At 47.6% G+C, this 17,156-nt stretch overlaps 1 protein-coding gene across 3 annotated transcripts in view; it reads left to right on the top strand.

Moving 5' to 3' along the window:
• Positions 1–12: 12 nt before the first annotated feature.
• The window catches only part of HDLBP (high density lipoprotein binding protein), a 38,526-nt gene continuing 21,382 nt past the window's right edge, over positions 13–17,156 (top strand). The window contains exon 1 of one of the 3 annotated variants that reach the window (XM_056499242.1): positions 13–162. The gene's annotated coding sequence lies outside the window, so the exon portion shown is untranslated. Of the gene's footprint in view, positions 163–13,219; positions 13,886–13,909; positions 14,091–17,156 lie in introns of those variants that run through there. The other 2 variants (XM_056499243.1, XM_056499244.1) reach the window with 2 other exon arrangements.

Here is a 17,156-nt window from a genome sequence, read left to right as displayed (position 1 = left end):
GCCCCCCGCGCACGCGCGCGCCCCATCCCCATAGCAACCCGCTGGGACGGGGCGGGGCCGCCCGCATGTTGTAGGTCACGCACATCCCCTCTGCTGCACCAAGATGGCGGCCGGGCCGTCGGCCTCGTACCCAGCATAGGCTTCGCTGCGGGCCGACTAGAGGTAATGCCGGGCCCGGCGCGGGAGGGCGGGGGCGGGAGCGCCTCCGGTGAGCGGCAGGAAGGCGCGGGCCCGGCGCGGCGGCCGGGCTCCTTCCGTCGCCTGCAGCAAGATGGCGGCAGCGGCGAGAGGGGCAGCGGGCGGGATGTGCGGCGAGTGCCCGGCCCCGCTCTATGGTCGCGGCCGCTGCCATTGGCGCAGCGCGGCCCACGTGCCGCCGGCGCACCCCGCACCGAGCCGGGGCCCCGCTCCGCCGCCCCGGGGAGCGGACAAAAGCCATGAGTCATGTCCCGCTTCATTCCCCCGGGGCTGGGCCCGCGCCGCCGCTCTGAGGGGGTGCGGCTGAGGAAGAGGTCGCCTTCCTCCCTTCTTCGGCTGTCCTGTGCCCCCGGGCCCGGACTGCTGCAGGCTCTCGAAGTGTTTTTATTCCTCCTGGTTCCCAAAGCTGAGGCTGCGCTGCGGTAGAGGGGGGTTTGGCCTCACCTGCGACACTGCAGGTAGCGCGAGCCGCCTCCGTGCATGGTACCAGGGGAAATTCAGCCTCTGCTGGCCTGCTCTCTGTATGGCTTTCTTTTCGGGCTATTTATAGACCAGGATGATCCAGCAATCCAGAAGAGGGTTAAGCACTGGGGTGCTAATGATTCTTGAGCTATAGCTGGAATGGCACATGATTAATAGCACTTCCTATGATGGTTTTCCCCAAAAAGTAGAGGAAATTTTGTAACTGGTAAGAGTAATTTCTTCTGGTGAAAGACAAGAAGCAGGAGAGGAGATTGTGCTGGGAATATTAGTAATATAGAGATCAGTTAACTTGTAAGATGAGGCAAGGGTCTTGAATTCCTTAAGTTCAGAATTTTAAACAATCTCAGTTCTGTGCCTGTGTAATTAAGATTAGTGACATTCAGTCCCAAGATGTTTGAAACAGTAATTTTTTTGTCTTATCCTGTTGTGTAATGACAGAGAAAAACCTGCACACTCATATGTGCTGCATTGCTTTATCACATGTTTTCTGTTTAGTAAGGTGAGTGAAGAAGCTGCTCGGTGATTTAGTCACTATTTTTCCTACTGATTCTATTCTGACAACTTCAGTAAGAAGACAACAGATCATAGTATGGTTTGTGGGTTTGGGTTTTTCTCCCCCCAAACCTGACTTGGAAGTGGCATTTTATGTATTGTTTCATATGTGGGTTGGGCATCCCTCTGTGGTAAAGGAGCATATATCAGAGGTGAAGCTGGAAAAGCTACCTAATGTATAACTGTGTGTCTGCTAAAGCTCTGTGTCTCTAACTCTTTGCCTGTTTATATTCAAGCTGTTGAAAAAAAAAATAAAACCAACCTTCCTGTTTTACATGGATTTTTTTTAATATAAAGCATGGCCCAAATTGTAAGCAGAGCCATCCACAACAAAAACGCACAACCTTTTTCATAAAGGTCCACGGGATAGTTTTACAGGGATCAGAATGACAGGCACAGGAAGGGCTCTCACTAGGTAGGAAAGTAACAGGAACTGGTGTGTGACTGCAGGGTGGCAGTGGCAGTGTCACCAACCAGCCTGAGCTTTGCCACTGCTGCAAATAAGTCCAGATCATTCCAAAGGAAAGTTTTCCAAGCAGCTTCTGTAAGAAGCAGAAAGATTACTCCGTGTTTGTTCTATGTGGATCATTCTGGTGTGTCCACAGCTGGCAGTGTGATACGCACTCCTGTCTTCTCCTTTGTTGCAAGTTAAGCTGATTTTTTTTTTTCTGTTGGCTTCTTTTTTGCCTCTCCCGCAGTTTTGCCCAATAGTGTGAAAAAATTGACATATCTTCTTATGATTTTGAAGGTTATTATGGTTCCTACTTTTTTATTAGTCTCACTTATCTAGACTGGGATGATGAGGGAAGTTTCCCCTGGAATTTGAATAGGATCATAATGTTGGTGTTGGTTGTTGCACAGCATAATGGTAACAATAGTAACTTGATTTTGGTAGGTTAAGGGCAGTTATTTTTAGTCAGGTAGCTGGTTTTTTTCCATTTAACACTAAGCTGCCTCTGAAGATAGTATGGTCTGTTAGAAGAGAGCTTTGTAACCTTGGGCTTTCCATAGCTGTTATCTGAGCTGTTAACTGTGAGTTTGCACCTTTTTGAAGAAAGTTGGGATGTTTCACTGGTTACAGTATTTTTGGTGAAACTGCCTTTTCCAAAGCATTCTCTTTGTATATAGAAGCATGTTAAGCTGGTACTAATGCACTTAAGATTGTGGTGCTGCCAAAATGTGGGTAATTCATCCAATCAGTACTGATCAGATGGTCAGAGTGTGGTCAGCAGTGATACTGGGAGCAGTCCAGAATGTTCAAACTGAATGCAGGTGTGTGGTTAGAATCATAGGATCATTTAATATGGAAAAGATCTCCAACATCATCAAGTGCAAGCATTCACCCAGTACTCTCTGTTAACCACTAACCCATTCCCCAGGTTCATCCATACATCTCAAACACTTCCAGGGATGCTGCTCCCCAGTATCCAATCTAAACCTCTCCTTGAATGAATGAATGAATGGGTCACTTACCATAGCTGGAAGGCTTTTGACAATTTGAATGGTGGGTTTCTGTAGAGTATCATATTTATGTGAAAATGTTTCTCTTTGAAAAAAAGTCACTCAACAATGGTTCAACTTTGTTTCTTATTCAAGAATTCAGCAGAAGGAAATCCTCAGGCTTATATTGTGCAGAGGTTATAAAATAAACCTCAGAGTGAAATAATGAGACTGGCAGGTGTTCCCATGGGTGTTTTGAACCCTTACGGGAATGTTGTTACAGTCTTGACAAAGATACACGGAGTAGTGGTGGCTTCCCCATCCCTGGAAATGTTTAAGGCCAGGTTGGACGGGACTTGAGCAACCTGGCCAAGTGGAAGGTTCCCAGCCATGACAGGGGTGGAATTGGATCGTGGTTAAGCTCCCTTCCAGCCCAAACCAGTCTTTGATTCTGGGATTCTGTGCACCACTGAAGAAGTTGCAACAGGGTTTTTAAAGCAGACTGAGAAAGGTGTGTTCATCCAGGAGGTAACAAGTCTGACTTGTCCAGGAGCACATTACTGAGAGGCCCAGAGCCTGTAGAACTTCTGCAGCATGTGTCTGTGCAAGAATTAAGTAGGTGTTATTGTATTAAAATATGAAAACAGATAAAGAAGAGATAGCAAAATAAAATCCAGCTGCAAGATTAGGCATCTGTTCCTCTTCCTAATTACCCTAACTTTGAAAGCAGAATGCTGTTGTGTTGTTTGTTGTGCATTGCTCATGTTTTTATTTTTCTTATTGTTTTTTTCTAGGCCTTTGGTCTAGAGGCTATTCCTGCAGGCTCTGTGGTGGTGATTGTGGCCTGTGATACTGCATTTGGAATGGGAGGGAGGGCCCTGGCCAGTAGAGCCTCTTGGGGAAGGGATTGCAGATGACTCAGGACACCTGAAGCTGGTCTCTGGCCTCCAGGTGTTCATGCTAAGTCAAGAATCTAGTATTGTGTCAAGGATCTAGAGCTTGTTTCAAGAGCTCTTTCCATTTCAGAAAAATTCCTGGATTCAGAAGAACAGTTTTGGTTTCCTAGCTTGTTCTGGATGTGGAATTATGCCTGAGAGTTTTGTATTTATATTTGTGTTCATCTGCCCTTTAGCTTTAAAAGAAAGCAGATTTTTAGGATATAAACAGTCTATTAAAATCTTGTGATTTGCATTCCCATCTTAAATGGATGAGTCCTGAATGCCTAATGAACTCTCCTGATCTTTTTCCACATCTTCCTTCTGTGAACTCATGTTGGCCCTTAGCTCTCATGGTGTGACTTCAGTGGAAAGAAATCAGAAAGTCAGGTTGGAAAAAAGATGTATCAATAAGTAAGAAGGAGAAATTCCAGCTGAAGCAAGGGGAAAAACTGAGTTGTTAGAGGATTTATGTGTTTAAGGTTTTAATTGCAACAAGGAGAAGTAATCAGGCTGTGATTTTTATTCTGAGTTTTTCATAAAAAAGGTGTGTTAAAGCTGAAATAGTTAATTTTTCCTTCATTTAGATGATCTTTGGTGTTTCTACCTACACAAGCAAGCGCTGATATTTTCCCAGCAGTCTTGCAGAAGTATAGGAATAATTTCTGGAAGCTGCCATATAATACAGATAATTTTCTTTGGTTCTGCTGTTAGACTTAACTCTCACAAGAAGTTGTTGAATCTTGCATCTGGTAAATCTTTCAAGCCTCAAAGATAACTATTAATATTTTGCAAATTATTGCTAGATATATTAGCATGTAGATAACTAAAGTACACATAAGCACTGCTGTGGGTGCAGAGCTGACCTTGGCCACAGCTGTCTGGCCTGTGGGAGCTGGTTGTGTTGCTGCAAGGGAAGCATGTCACTCCTCTGTCAGGAGCAGGGGTTGGAGCAAGGAGTTGTGTCCAGCTAGAGGCACAAAAGAGGCACTTGCAAAACAGCAAGATAAAAAAAAAACCAAGGAGAAACCTGAGAGAAAAGATGGACCACAAAAAGCTCATCGAGAGGAAGTCGTAATGAGTTTAACTTCAGTGGAAAAACAGCCCTAGAAGAAGGGAAGGGATTGGTTCAGTAGCTGCAAGACACAAAGAAATGGTGACTCACAGGAAAAGTTTTGAGGATTGAATAGCACAGTCATATTTATGCGGTCTCCCTTAAATGATGTTATTTAATTTAATTGCAAAATAAAATTGATTTACTTGTTGATGCAGAATGGAAGTAGTACCAGATTCTCATGAACTCCACAGCACAGTGTCTGGAACTGTTTCCCAGCAACAGTTTTGCTGTTTTACTGATGATTTTTCAGTGATGAGAAAATGACCTGGGAGAAGTTTAGGGATGGAACAGATAGATTTATTTAACATTAATGGAAGAAAAGAGACACACCCATCCCTCCTCCCTAAAAAAAAGACCCCAACAACAAAACAAACTCAAACACAAAAACAAGGAAACAAAGCAAAACCAAGAAACAGAATTTTATAAGGAACTTTTCTTATAAATGTATGTCAGTGTGATTCTGGTATAAGTGTATAACTTGTATGTATGTCACATCTTTTACCTGCATGAGAAATACCTGTGAAGGAGAGTTTCTGGGAGTCCACATATCATGGTAATTGGGACTTTTGTGCTGTAGCCATGAATTCAGCAACATCCCAGCAAATAACTGGATTTTAAGGAGGAAAGACTTGGAACCCTGTTGTGTTTTGTCTATTACAATCCTGTTTGGAGGAGGCAGGAACCAGCCTTTTCTCTGTGTTATTGAATTGATAGTTGCTTGTTGAGATCTCTCCAGAAGTCCAGAAAGTGCTGGCTGACCCCAAGTCAATGTCAGGATTCTGGTTTTAAAGGGAGGTTACTGGTATCATATCTCCCAGTAAATACCACAAGACAGGTGTAGCTGACTGTCACAAAGGTAACTTCTGGCATATTTTTCATCAGGGATTGGATAACAAATAATCTTCTTGCATCATTCAAATTTCAGGCTTGGTTCCAGGTATTGGCACACAGCATGGGCATCACTCCCTTGTCCCTTTTCCCCACCCATGTTAATTTTGGTTGACTGGTATTTCAAAGGTTTTACAGCAAGTTGCTGAAAAATCTGCAGAGGATTTTTATTTTTCAGAGGAACACTGACTGCTTTGATGGCCAGTGGTTGATTCAGGTGGCACCACCAGCTGTAGCATCATTTGCTAGTTCTCTTCTGCTTTTTTGTAGTCTCTTGTTTTTGTCTATCCCTGTATTTCTGGCACTGGGAATTGAACTGGATATTTCACAAAATAAGCTGGATATTTGCCAAAGATGAGTGACAAACAAAGCCTAGGGCAGGCTGTGTGGCTGGAACAGAGACTTGGACATGGGATGGGTACATAGGTTGCATTAGGAAAAAGGAAGAGAGTAAGGGACAGAGTTGAGATCCCCACTGGCAGGGACAAAGGCAAAGCCAGGGAAAGCCACAGTGGGGCAGGAAGCCAGGAGTGATTGCAGTGGACTTATTACTGCTTGCCCCAGAAACTGGGGGGCACTTTTGTTTCTCCAGTGGGCATTGGAGATGAGGTGCATTGCCTGACTTCTGCCTTTCTGAAAGAGGAAGGCAGGGTTCTGTTGTTTGTGCACCAGGCCCCAGCTGTTTCCATTGCTCAGGAGAAAGCAAGTTTGCTGTTATCTCTGTGCCAGTGATAAAGCTGAATGTAAACCTGTGCTGGAGCAGTTGAAAGGAAAGCTGAAAAGAACAACTCCCAGAGCAGGCAGGCTGAGAGTGGGAATGGGAATATATTATGGTTGACCTGCTAGTGCATATGCCTTTGTTTTCAAAGTGAATACTTCAGCAGTTGGTGCACTGTGCTGGGATTTAGGTGTTTGGTCTTATAAGGACGCTTGGAATGCCTGGGGAATAGCAAGTTGTAGGTATATGACTATTGCTTAAAAGTAGGGCTGGTTATGTGGCATTGAAGAAGCTTAAAAGCAAATTTTTACTCTTGCTCTTATAAATAGTTCCATGAAATTAAAATCCTGAGTAGATTGCTGTTGCTTGCAGCATAGCTGTGAGTAAAATGAGAGCAAGCAGTGATTATTTACAGAAGATTAGAAGTTCTTGAAAATTTAGGAAACATTACCCCTCTATTTTATTTGAAAACTCATCTTGCTCAGGACACCATTCTATTAATCCAAAAGACAATAATCAAATGGGTGGAGGACTGAGCAGCATGAGGTATCAAAACAAAAAGATTGTACCCAAAATGGTTCGTGTCCTGTTCCAGTTCAGCCCAAAGATGAGCAGGGTAGAACTGGGAATGATTCAGTTATGAAAAGGGGTTTTAAGCATGAAATAATATTATTTGTAACAATTAGGGGGAATAGTTTTACTCTGAGTTCTCCCTATCTCTCTTTCTCTCCTTTCATAGCAGGCTTAGAGTGGCCTTGCAAATTTGGAAGGGAAGACTGTCTGGGTTTTTCACTGTCAGTTTAGATCACTGTGATGTAATTCTGTCTAACACATGAAGAGCCTTTTGCTTGGCCTAGTAGAGATTAGGAATTAGTGCTTGTCTGTGGATATGCTGAGCCCCTGTTGCATGTGCTATGAATAGGACAAAGGGAAGGCAGTGCTTAAATAGTGAGGGTCCCAGCATTGCTTTTCCAAAGTGGCAGTTGGAATCAGATATTTACTTTAATGCTTTTTCAGAGGAACTGTTGCCAAACTGAAGGTGGGTTTTTTTCACTTTTAAATAGTTCTGTCCTGCTCCAAACAAAGCACTAGCCTCCCTGCAAGTTTCAAGCTTTTATTCTTTCAAGTGTTTTGTTTGTCACAATAACACTGACTTTTCTCGGTTGTAGTTTCAAGCTGCTTATTGCAACTGAAATATAGAAATAAAGGAAAATAAAATTGACAGAATGAGAAGGTCTCGTGAAGCCATGTGACTTGGGAAACTGGAATTCAGAGCAAAACATACCAGAGCTCATAGAAGTTTATAAAAATGGAGCTCTGGCATTCTCATGAGTCTTCGTTAGCCAATAAACATTATGAACTGAGGAATCTAAAATCTTTCAAGGAGCCTTGAACGACTTTGCTGAGGTTTTTTTTAATATAACATGTCAAAGTAGCTAAGCAAGATTAAAAAGAACTGTAACCCAAACAAAATGGACAAAACCAAATGTCTGTTTACATTTTTGCTTAAGTTGCAGTTTTTCTGCTCCTCCCCTGAAAAGTGGCATTGCGGAGGTGTCGTTTAGTTTGCCACTGTTCTTTTTTTTTTCCTTCATTTTCTATATATATATTTATCTCATCAATGTGAAAAGAAGTGGTTGTTGTCATGTTTATAAACTACTGTAAGCAAGTACTTAAATTCTGACCTGTAAAATATCAGCTTAAGAGTAGCTGGAGGAGGGTCTTAGTGGGTCTGGTGATAGGTTTGAACTGAGGGACACAGTTGACTTCACATTAATTGCCATATACTGAGAAAATGTAGAAAAAGGTAAGTTTAGGACTTGCAAATCCCTTGCCTTTTCAAGCTAGGTGATGTATAGTGCATGAGAGCTGCTGGCAGCATTTCTTTAAAAAAATTGCCACGTGTTCACTTTATATTGCAGTGGCCAATGGAGAGAGAACAGGAGACTCTGAAAGGTAAACAAAAGAACTTCAACCCAGTAGCCAAAGGACAGCAAAGTGAAAGTTTCCATTTGAGGAACAGAAAGAAAATAGTGCATGCTTTGTCCTGCAGTATCTCCAAAATCCTCATTTCTTGGGTAACTGGGCTATCAGCAAGCTTTGAGAAGAGCCTCTCAGCTCACTAATCGTGGAAGATTTTTGCTCTTCTGCAGTTTAGAATGGCAAGCAGTGCTGCAGTTCTACTGTGAAAGCACCTGGGAGTGGTAAGCACACAGTGTGATGGTAATGTAAACTAAAAAGCAAGTTCAGATCAGCATAAAGAGCCAACATTGAAATTTGAAGTTCTAACTGCAAGTAAGAAGCCCTTTTTCACTGTAAGGATAGTGAGGTATTGGATAAGCTGCTCAGAAAGTTTGTGCAGTTCTGAAGGTTTAAGACCTGCGTGAGGAAAACCCTGAGTGCCCTGGTCTCACCCTGCTTTGAGCAGGCCCCAGAGACTCTGACCTCCATGTGTTGTCAGATATTCTGAATTTTTGTGATTTCTGTGCTGTTCCCACTTCCCAGGCAATGTATTTGGAATCTTTGTTTTCTGAATCACTTTTTCCATTCTTGAGTCAAACCAGTGTTTTGCTTTACTGTGAAACTGGAAGATACTGTATTTTACTTTATCCTTTATATTTATTCTTTGTGAAAATGTTTATTGATTCCCCAAGGCCAGGAACCTGAAATTTGCTTCTACTCCTTAAAAACTCTCTTCCTTTACAACTTCTTGAAAACCAAGTTTATGTTAAATCTGATTTCTCTCACAGTGCAAGTGGAAGGGCAGACTCAGACTGGTTCTCTGTGGCTTCCTTCTGCTTTGCTTTTGAATTGATTTTATTACACTGTCCATTGATTTTTTTTTTTTTTTTTTTTTTTTTTTCCTCACCTCTGAAAAGGCATTTGTTTTGTCACAGCACCTGATATCCAAGGATCACGGCATTCTGAACAACTTGAAATGAAATAACACGTCCATAAAAAAAAAAAAAAATCAAGATGCTGTGTGTGCACAGCCAGGGCAACCAAGAGTATTTTGCTGGTCAATTCACCAAGTCTGCAGCAAATCTAAGAGCAGAGTTTGAGTCTCTTTACTGGGGTTTTTTTTGTGTTTTTTTTCCATTAAATCTCACTTTCTCAGCATCCCTGTGTAAAATCAGCAGCTTTTCCTCACTCTGCAGTCAGAAGGCCTGATGCTCCTTGTTCACACTAGAATTCTGTCCACACCAGTAAGTTGCTCCTGTTCTTCTTACCTGTTCTGCATGCCCCTTGTGATAGGCTAGGAAGGGCAGTATATATTCTTTGCTAGCTGATGGTTGCATAATTTTATTGTCAAAGTGCCCAGGAAATAGGTCTTTTAAACACTCACATTTGCCTCAGAGCCCTGCTGAGGTCTGTCATTTTCCTTGAATATCAAGTCAGCCCTTCTGTTCCTGCGAAAGCATTGCCCTCAATAAACAATGTAGGTTACCAGGAGAAAGGTGAGTGGTGTTGCACCCACCTGGGACCCTATATTTTATACCACCCAGATCCTGCCTGAGACAAGCACACATAGTCACTCATCTTCCTTCCACCACCCTCTCTTCTTCACAATATCACTGAGCGGTTGGAGCTGAGGATTAGTGTCTAGGCTTGGGTAGACTTTTCTCTTTCTACCTATAATTCTCTGATTGGGTATTTACAGTGGGCCTCTGAAGTTGGTGGGGCTGCATTAAGTACAGCCAAGAGGCAGAATTTAGCCTACAGAATCATTTCTTCCCAGCACTGGTGTGTGAATGGGGAAAATAGGTGTCTGATTTCCACATCCCTGGAACTTTTCTTCCTCATGGCAAGTAAGTAAAAACTAGTCTCAAAGTCACAGAGATGTAAGCAATGTGGACTCATGTTCAGTCATGAGTTTCTTATGATGAAACTTTTTTTTATTCTCTTAGCAGAATCGTTTATATAGTTTGACTCTTAACTTCAGTTTAACAGAGATTTTCTGTAGAAATGCAAATGTTCTATTGGAAGATCCCCTGGCGAGCCACAGCGATAGCTGGAGAGCTGGGACACGTATCCTGCTTTGGCTGAGAACCTCAGTACTCTGGCATAAAAGTATCCTGCATCCTGAATCCTCTTTTGCTTGCTTTTTCTAGTGTGATGCAAAGTATACCCCCCAGCCCTTTTCTCTTAATGCCACTGGCAAGGGATGTACTGAAATGGATGCTTTCAGGGGGTAGCTCTTTTGTGGTGTTCTCTGACTTGAATGTGTGGGATAAGCACCCAGAGTACAAAAACGGTGCTTATTTGTACAGTTTTAGAAATCTGGAGTTATATTTAACAGGAAATAAAATCAGAGCACACACTCTGGAACATACTTGGGTTGCTTTCCAAATAAGGCTTTTGGTTTCTGGCTGGAAAAATAAGACTCTCTTATAACAACAGAAAATACGAATAGACTAGAAGAAATGCTTTGCAAAATCCCAGCTCAGCTGAGGGTAGATGTGCCAGGAAAGACCAACCTTTTTGCTCCAGTAGTTTAAGGTGCAGTTTCCTTTCACTTCCCCAAGAGCTCTGGGCTGAAGTGATCATAGAAAGCTTCTTAACTCCTCAGCCTTGCCTTCACATGGGTGAGCATGTTCCAAAAAAACAAGCCCTAAATCAGTTCAGTGTTAGTTTTCTCTCTCTGTTTGATGTTTTTGCTGCTCCCATTTCTGTGTCCTCCCTCAGACTGGTGATATGAGCTGCCAGTCTGATAAGGCATGGAAACTATGCACTGCCCAATCCTTTACCCTTTCTGCCACCCTTTGGTGCTGTCCTTGGGAGGCTTCTTTTTCAGTTGTTTTAACAAGTCATGAAATTGGGGCCTGTTGTTATGCTGCCAAAATATGGGCTGCTTGAGAGAGAGTGGTAGGTTAGTGTTTTCAAGGGTTTGGGTACCTTCTTCTGTCTCCATTCCCCTCAACACCTGGCTTATAGAGGAGCCATTTTACACACATCTCCATGACAATTGTATTTTAAAATTATTTTTTAATGTGAGATTGCTTCAGGCCTGTTCTGTCTACTTACTTGCCCAAAAATGCAATCTGTACAAGCCCCTCTCTGCCCATACTCCATAGCCTCATTGAAGAAAAGGTGATGGAACAGAGATGGTCGATGTGCTGGTGGGAGCAGGAGGTTGAAATAAGCCTCCTGATACCTTCTAAATGTGCTTTTGTCCATGCACAGGACACTTATGTACTTAAAGTGGGAGGAGAAATGAGCTCTTCCGCCCATGCACACACCTCTTTCCCTGTGGAAGATCTTCCTCTAAGGAGAACAGCCTGTGACAAGTTTCCTTCAGCAGAAATCATTATTTGAGGGTGGCACACAGTGAGGTGCTCTGGGCCTTCCAGTAGCTTCTGGGGCTGGCAGGCTTCCCTCCCACCACTTGCAACTGCAAATAAAGGAAGAGCAACAGGCAGAGGAAGATTGCCTGTTAAGCAGACCTGGAGAGGAAGCTGTGATAGAAGCCAGAAATCCATAATGATCTGGCAACCCGTGGCTGCAGCAGCACAATATAGAGAAAGCAGGAGAGGGCCATGCTGTTTCCCCAGAGGCACAAGGTGGCATGTCCCCACAGAGGGGCCCTGCTAAAGCAGATAATGAGGTGGAGAGGAGAGAGAACAATGTTGGTGCCTTGGTAAGATGCTGGAGGTTGTGATGCTTCTCTGGTTCCCTGGCACAGGGGATCATGGTACTTACTCATGTTAGAGTTAATTGGAAATTAGAGAAGAGCCTGCCTGCTTTGCACTGGGGAGATAAACACGAGGGAGCAAAAGCACCTGCAAAGCATCCAGCACCTTTAGGAATATTCTGAGTCCCAGATTACAAACCCTGCACTGCAGCTGCTGCCCAAAGTCTGGAGGTGCTGAGGTCTGCCCAGGTCCCTGGAGCTCTGCTTTTGCATGAGGCACCAAATGCCTTGGTAGGCACCAGCCTGCCTGTGGGCTTCACAGATGCTCGTGGCATCCTCAGCCCAGGTTTGTGTCAGAGCAGCCAGAGCCAGCTCCTGGAGCAGATAGGACCTGGCAGCAGTGGTGGCTGCCTTTCTGTGGAGAACCCCATGCTTGGACTGGTATTCCTGCATCCTCACAGAGATTACAGGCTTTCTGAGGAGAAAGGTCACAGAGGTGCCTGGGCATGGAGTCAGGTCTTGACAACTTTTCTCCTCTGTTTAGCAGACTTCCTGATTTCACCCACAAGTGTATCTCTACTTATAGTTATAAATTTTTCGTGTCAAAAAATTCAAGTGCTTTGATAATGTCCTCCCAGCCATAAGATAAAAAGAGGAGAAATGGAGAAATCTACTCTTGTTTATTAATAAGTAATAATTTTACTAAAGGCTAAATACCATCCATGTTTCCATAAATATAGTGCATGAAATCCCTAAAATTTACTGCATGTAATTAAAAGCAGTTATCCCAAAGACCTCAAATTTTTGTGGTCAGAGCTTCACAGAGCAGCTTCTTTCGTTTTGTTTGCTAGGATCTGGGAGTGCTCTCTCTCTCAAGGTGGGAATGAGAAAACCAGTCACTAAGTGTAAGCTATGAATGATGAGAAAGATTAATGCTGTGTAGGAAAATGAGCTAATGCAAAAATCAGTTCAAATTCTATGTATTTTTACAGTGATGGGACAGGGGTTTTTTTTTTTTCCCTTGGTTCCCTGAGAGTGCAGAGTAAATAATTAAAATCATATATATATATATATTGCAGAAAGTAATAAACATCATATATGCAGGAAAGGAGGGTATTGTACTTGCTGGCTTGCCTTTCCCCTCCTTTACTCTTCCCCATTTCCAAATTAGAGACTGGAGTAAGTCTTTTTTACTTTTCTGGAGGATAAGAGGGTTTTGTTTATATGTTTTTCTTTTTCCTACTCTTGCTCTTACCTTGCCCCTTCTGCCTGCCTGCAGCCTCACTTCGGGTAGCTGCTGCTGTGACACAGTGTGTGCAGGAGGAGGCGGATCAAGGGGCCACTTGGGGCTGGGGCCTCGCCATCCCTCTCCACTCGGGGGACCGAGCAGGAGCCCCAGGTGTTCGTTCTCTTCTCTAAGCCGCGGTTTCAGGCTGATCAGAGCCCTCATGAGCCACTGCTCACTAACCCTGGTGAAACCGGGCCTCTGAGCTCTGGGGCCGTCGCGGGGTTAGGTAAGGGCCCGCGGGCGGTTCGGTGCTGCAGCAGCCCCAGCCCCCTCAGCCGCTGGCCTGGGTCGGGAGGCGCGTTCGGGGTGACTCCGCAGAGAAGGTGGAGCTATCAGCCGGGTAGCGGGCGGCGGTACGGTCCCGAGGGCGCAGCGCCGGCGTAGCCACCCGCGCCTCGCTCCCCTCGCCCCACGGGCCGCCAGCACAGCCGTAGGCTCGCAGGCCGCGGGGCGTCCCCGGCGGCGCAGGGCACGCGTGGCGGGCTGGCCCCGCCGGGAAGGGGCATGTCCCGCTGACGTGCTGGCCGCCGATTGGCAGCGGCCCGGCCTATATAGGCCGCGGGGCGGGCGCCGCGCCGTTCTCCCAGGAGCGCTCCGTTTCTCCAGAAGGGCGGGCGAGCGGGCACCGGCCGGAGTGAGTCACGGGGGACGGGGGGCGGCCCCTCCGCCGCGGCCGCGGCGCCGACGTGGAGGCTGGCGGGGCTGCGCGGCTCGAGGCGGCCTCGCATCCTCCCCGGGGCACCGACGTGTCGGTGCTGCCTGCAAAGTCCGCGCTAACTTCCCGCCGGCCGGGCCGGGCAGGGCAAAGTCCGGCAAGGGAGGGCATCCGGCGACGGGAGGTGGGGAAAAGTCTGGCCCCGCGGCGCAGCCTCGGACGGCGCTGGCATGGCTGTGCCGGCCGGCAGCAGCTGCCGCGTACCGCCGGCGTGTGGGGCCGGCCCGGTGCGGAGGCCGGGCCCCGCGGCTGCCTGGGGAGGGGGCGGCCCGGCCGGGCCGAGGCGCGGCGTGCTTCCCGTCCTCGGTGGGAGAGGGTTAGCGGCGGGGGCCGAGGCGGCTCCGCGCCCTTCCTGGCGGTCTTAGGGTTTGATTCCGATAGGAGCCAAAGCGGCAGGCGGCGACCGTTCGTCCAGTGTTGGTCGGCCCGCGGGGCGCCGGCGGCGGGCAGCCCAGCCTGCCCCGGGCCGCGGGGCCGAGCGCTCCGCTCCTGCCGTAGCTATGGAAGGACGAGCGCCCTGGCCACCGCCGGCGGGGGGAGGTGCCACCGCCGGGCCCGGAGCCGGCCGTGCCTTCCGCACTACCGGCAGCGTTCCGGCCGCGGAACCGTGCTCGAGGCTGTCACTGGGCCCCGCGAGAGCGCCTGTTCCTCGCTCCCCTGCTGCGGCCGCCTCCGACCTGCAGCCCGCAGGGCCGCGGCGGGCTGGGGCTGCCGGAGCTGGGGCTGCAGCTGCTCCGTGGCACTAGCCGCGCCCCGGCCCGGCCCGGCCCCGCACGGTCCTGGTGCGCTGGGCGAGCCCCCGCCGCCCCCTCCCGCCCGGCCCCGCGGGGGGCGCGGTGACAGCGGGGCCCGCCGGGCCCTTTAAGGGCGCCGCCCCGCCCCGCCGCCCCGCCCCCGGTGCCGCCAGTGCTGAGGTGGCGCTGGCTGCGCCGCCCGCCCGGCCGGGCCCGCGGGGCCTGCCGGCTCCCCCGCCCCTCGGCCGGGCACCGCGGGCCGAGCGGAGGGGCTGCCCGGGGGTCACGGTGGCGGTGCGGGCTGGGTGGGCTCCGGGCACAGACAGCCCCGCGCGGGAGGCTCCCCGCGGCCGGGGAAGCCCACTGCCAGCCCCGGTGAGCGGCACTGTGTCTGCCTGCCCCACCGGGCCGGCCTGCAGGACGCGGCCGGGTGCACGTCCTCGGTGGCGGGGCCGCCACAGGGCTCCTCCTGTCCGGGGCCAGACGTGGTGGAAGAGTAAACATGGGGGATGGGTCAGGGCTGCCCGCGGCCAGGGCTGCGGTCGTGTTGCACTCTAATGATGCACTAAGTCGGGAATCGCTACGAAGAGAGACTGCATTCTGCCACACAACAGCTGTCTGTCAGCGTGATTCCCCCGAAACCAGGGGGCCTGGGCCTCCAACCTCTGAGGGAGCCCGTCGGTTTTCAGAAAGCAAGTATTTTCATCAGTGTCCGCTCATCAACCGAGACATTTCCTTGTCCTGTGAGGATGGTTTTACATAGGACAGTGCCTACCACAGCCATCCCAGCCCTATTGCTATGTGTAGTTCTCACTGCATGGGATTAACGAAGTGATAATGTTTTTATTAAATACACTTTTAAATAACATGTAACTGACATTTTCGTCCACAAGAACTTGATTGTATTGGCGGTATAACTCATGACTTTGCCTTTGTTTCTCTGCATACAAATGTTTCCCGTGTGATTAGGTCTGGCCCTTGCTGGAGGTTATTTTTAGGATGATTTCATTCTCTTTATTGAAGTGTGCTCTAGACTTCTGTAACTTCTTTTGGTGCAGAAGGCTGACACTACAGGCAGTGTATCAACCAGGCTGTTTAAAACCTGTTGACCCAGTCAGCTACATGCTGGCATGACGTAGCTGTAACCTTAGTTGGAAAACCTAAGTAGGAGGCCAAGAAGGTGTAAGATCCAAATGCTTGAACTACTGGGTTTGATGTTACATCTAAAATACCTTTCTAATAGTTGCCTCTGATTTTGGCCAGAGATGAATCCCTGAGGCCTATAATATGCCAGATGCTGGAGATGAGCAGTAGTTGTTCTTAGCTTCTTGTATGGGTGACGAAGCAGAAATTCATATGGATAAACGCTGCCCTTTGATTTTGCATTGAATGTCTGGCTGTTCTCTGAGGTGGAGGCTGCAAGGAAGATCTGTGCAGCTGGTGTGTACACATTGAAACCAGCAGCTGTGCCTTGAGGTTGTGTCTTTCAAGTAGGTGCTATATTGGGTGTTGTTCACTGGTTTCTTATTCTCACCCTCCTTCTCTAAGGAGGAAAACACATGCGAGATCAGGCAGGTGGTGTTTTCTGGAGAAATGGGAGTTAGAAGCAAATCTGTGCCTTTAGCAAGGCTCCAGCCAGAGCTTGACAGATGTTTGTGATGTCTAGGATGCCTCTCCCTCCTGCCCTCATTTGGAGCTTGCCATGAGGTGGTGGCACCCTCGTTAGTGACCCAACAGGCTGGAGGAGCTGCCACGGAGTCTACAGGCCTTGCTGAGATAGTCTGGAACAGGTGCCATGGCAGTAACTTGCTTTCCTTGGAATCTGCAGCAGCTTGAGCAGTGCAGGCATGTGCCATGGACACGTAACCAGACTTACTGTGGCGTAACCCTGGACAGCAAGGAGATTTCTGCAAGATCAGGTTACTAGCCAGCCTTTCTGTACACAGCAAATGCCTTGCAGAGATCTGCATTGCTGCAGCAGCTGTACTTCAGCAGCATGACTGGCTGTCCCAGTACCTGCTGCCTCATTCCAGGATTAATTGCAGCATTAGCTCTATGGCTCTGACAGCACAGTTTGTGCTGCCTTCTGCCTGTTAAAGGCATGTTGAAGTAGGGGAAAACAATGGCCTTGGCTGAGGTGCAGATCAGGTCTGTATGACTCTATTGCATCACTGCTCTCCCTGTTCTTCCCTCCTTTCCTTCTGTCATCATCAGCCTCCCTTACTGCATTACAGCTCTAGTATAATGTGAGACCCCCCTCACCAACTATGCATTTTTAGGAGTGACACTGGGTTTGGGACCCTTTTCTAACACATTGGAAGGTCAGAGATGGCAACTGTCACTTTCCTGAAAAGCAATCAAGTTTGCTGTACTGAAGGTGGTCCAAGCAGCATTGCAGGGTGTGTGTGGGAGAGGGGTCTTGTCCCATGAGCAGGCAGAGGTACTGGGTTTTAGGA

This window comes from Oenanthe melanoleuca, chromosome 9 (assembly GCF_029582105.1).
Source record: "Oenanthe melanoleuca isolate GR-GAL-2019-014 chromosome 9, OMel1.0, whole genome shotgun sequence".
Lineage (NCBI taxonomy): Eukaryota > Metazoa > Chordata > Aves > Passeriformes > Muscicapidae > Oenanthe > Oenanthe melanoleuca.
Note: the sequence above shows the minus strand (reverse complement) of the source record. Positions and strands in the feature narration are given on the sequence as shown.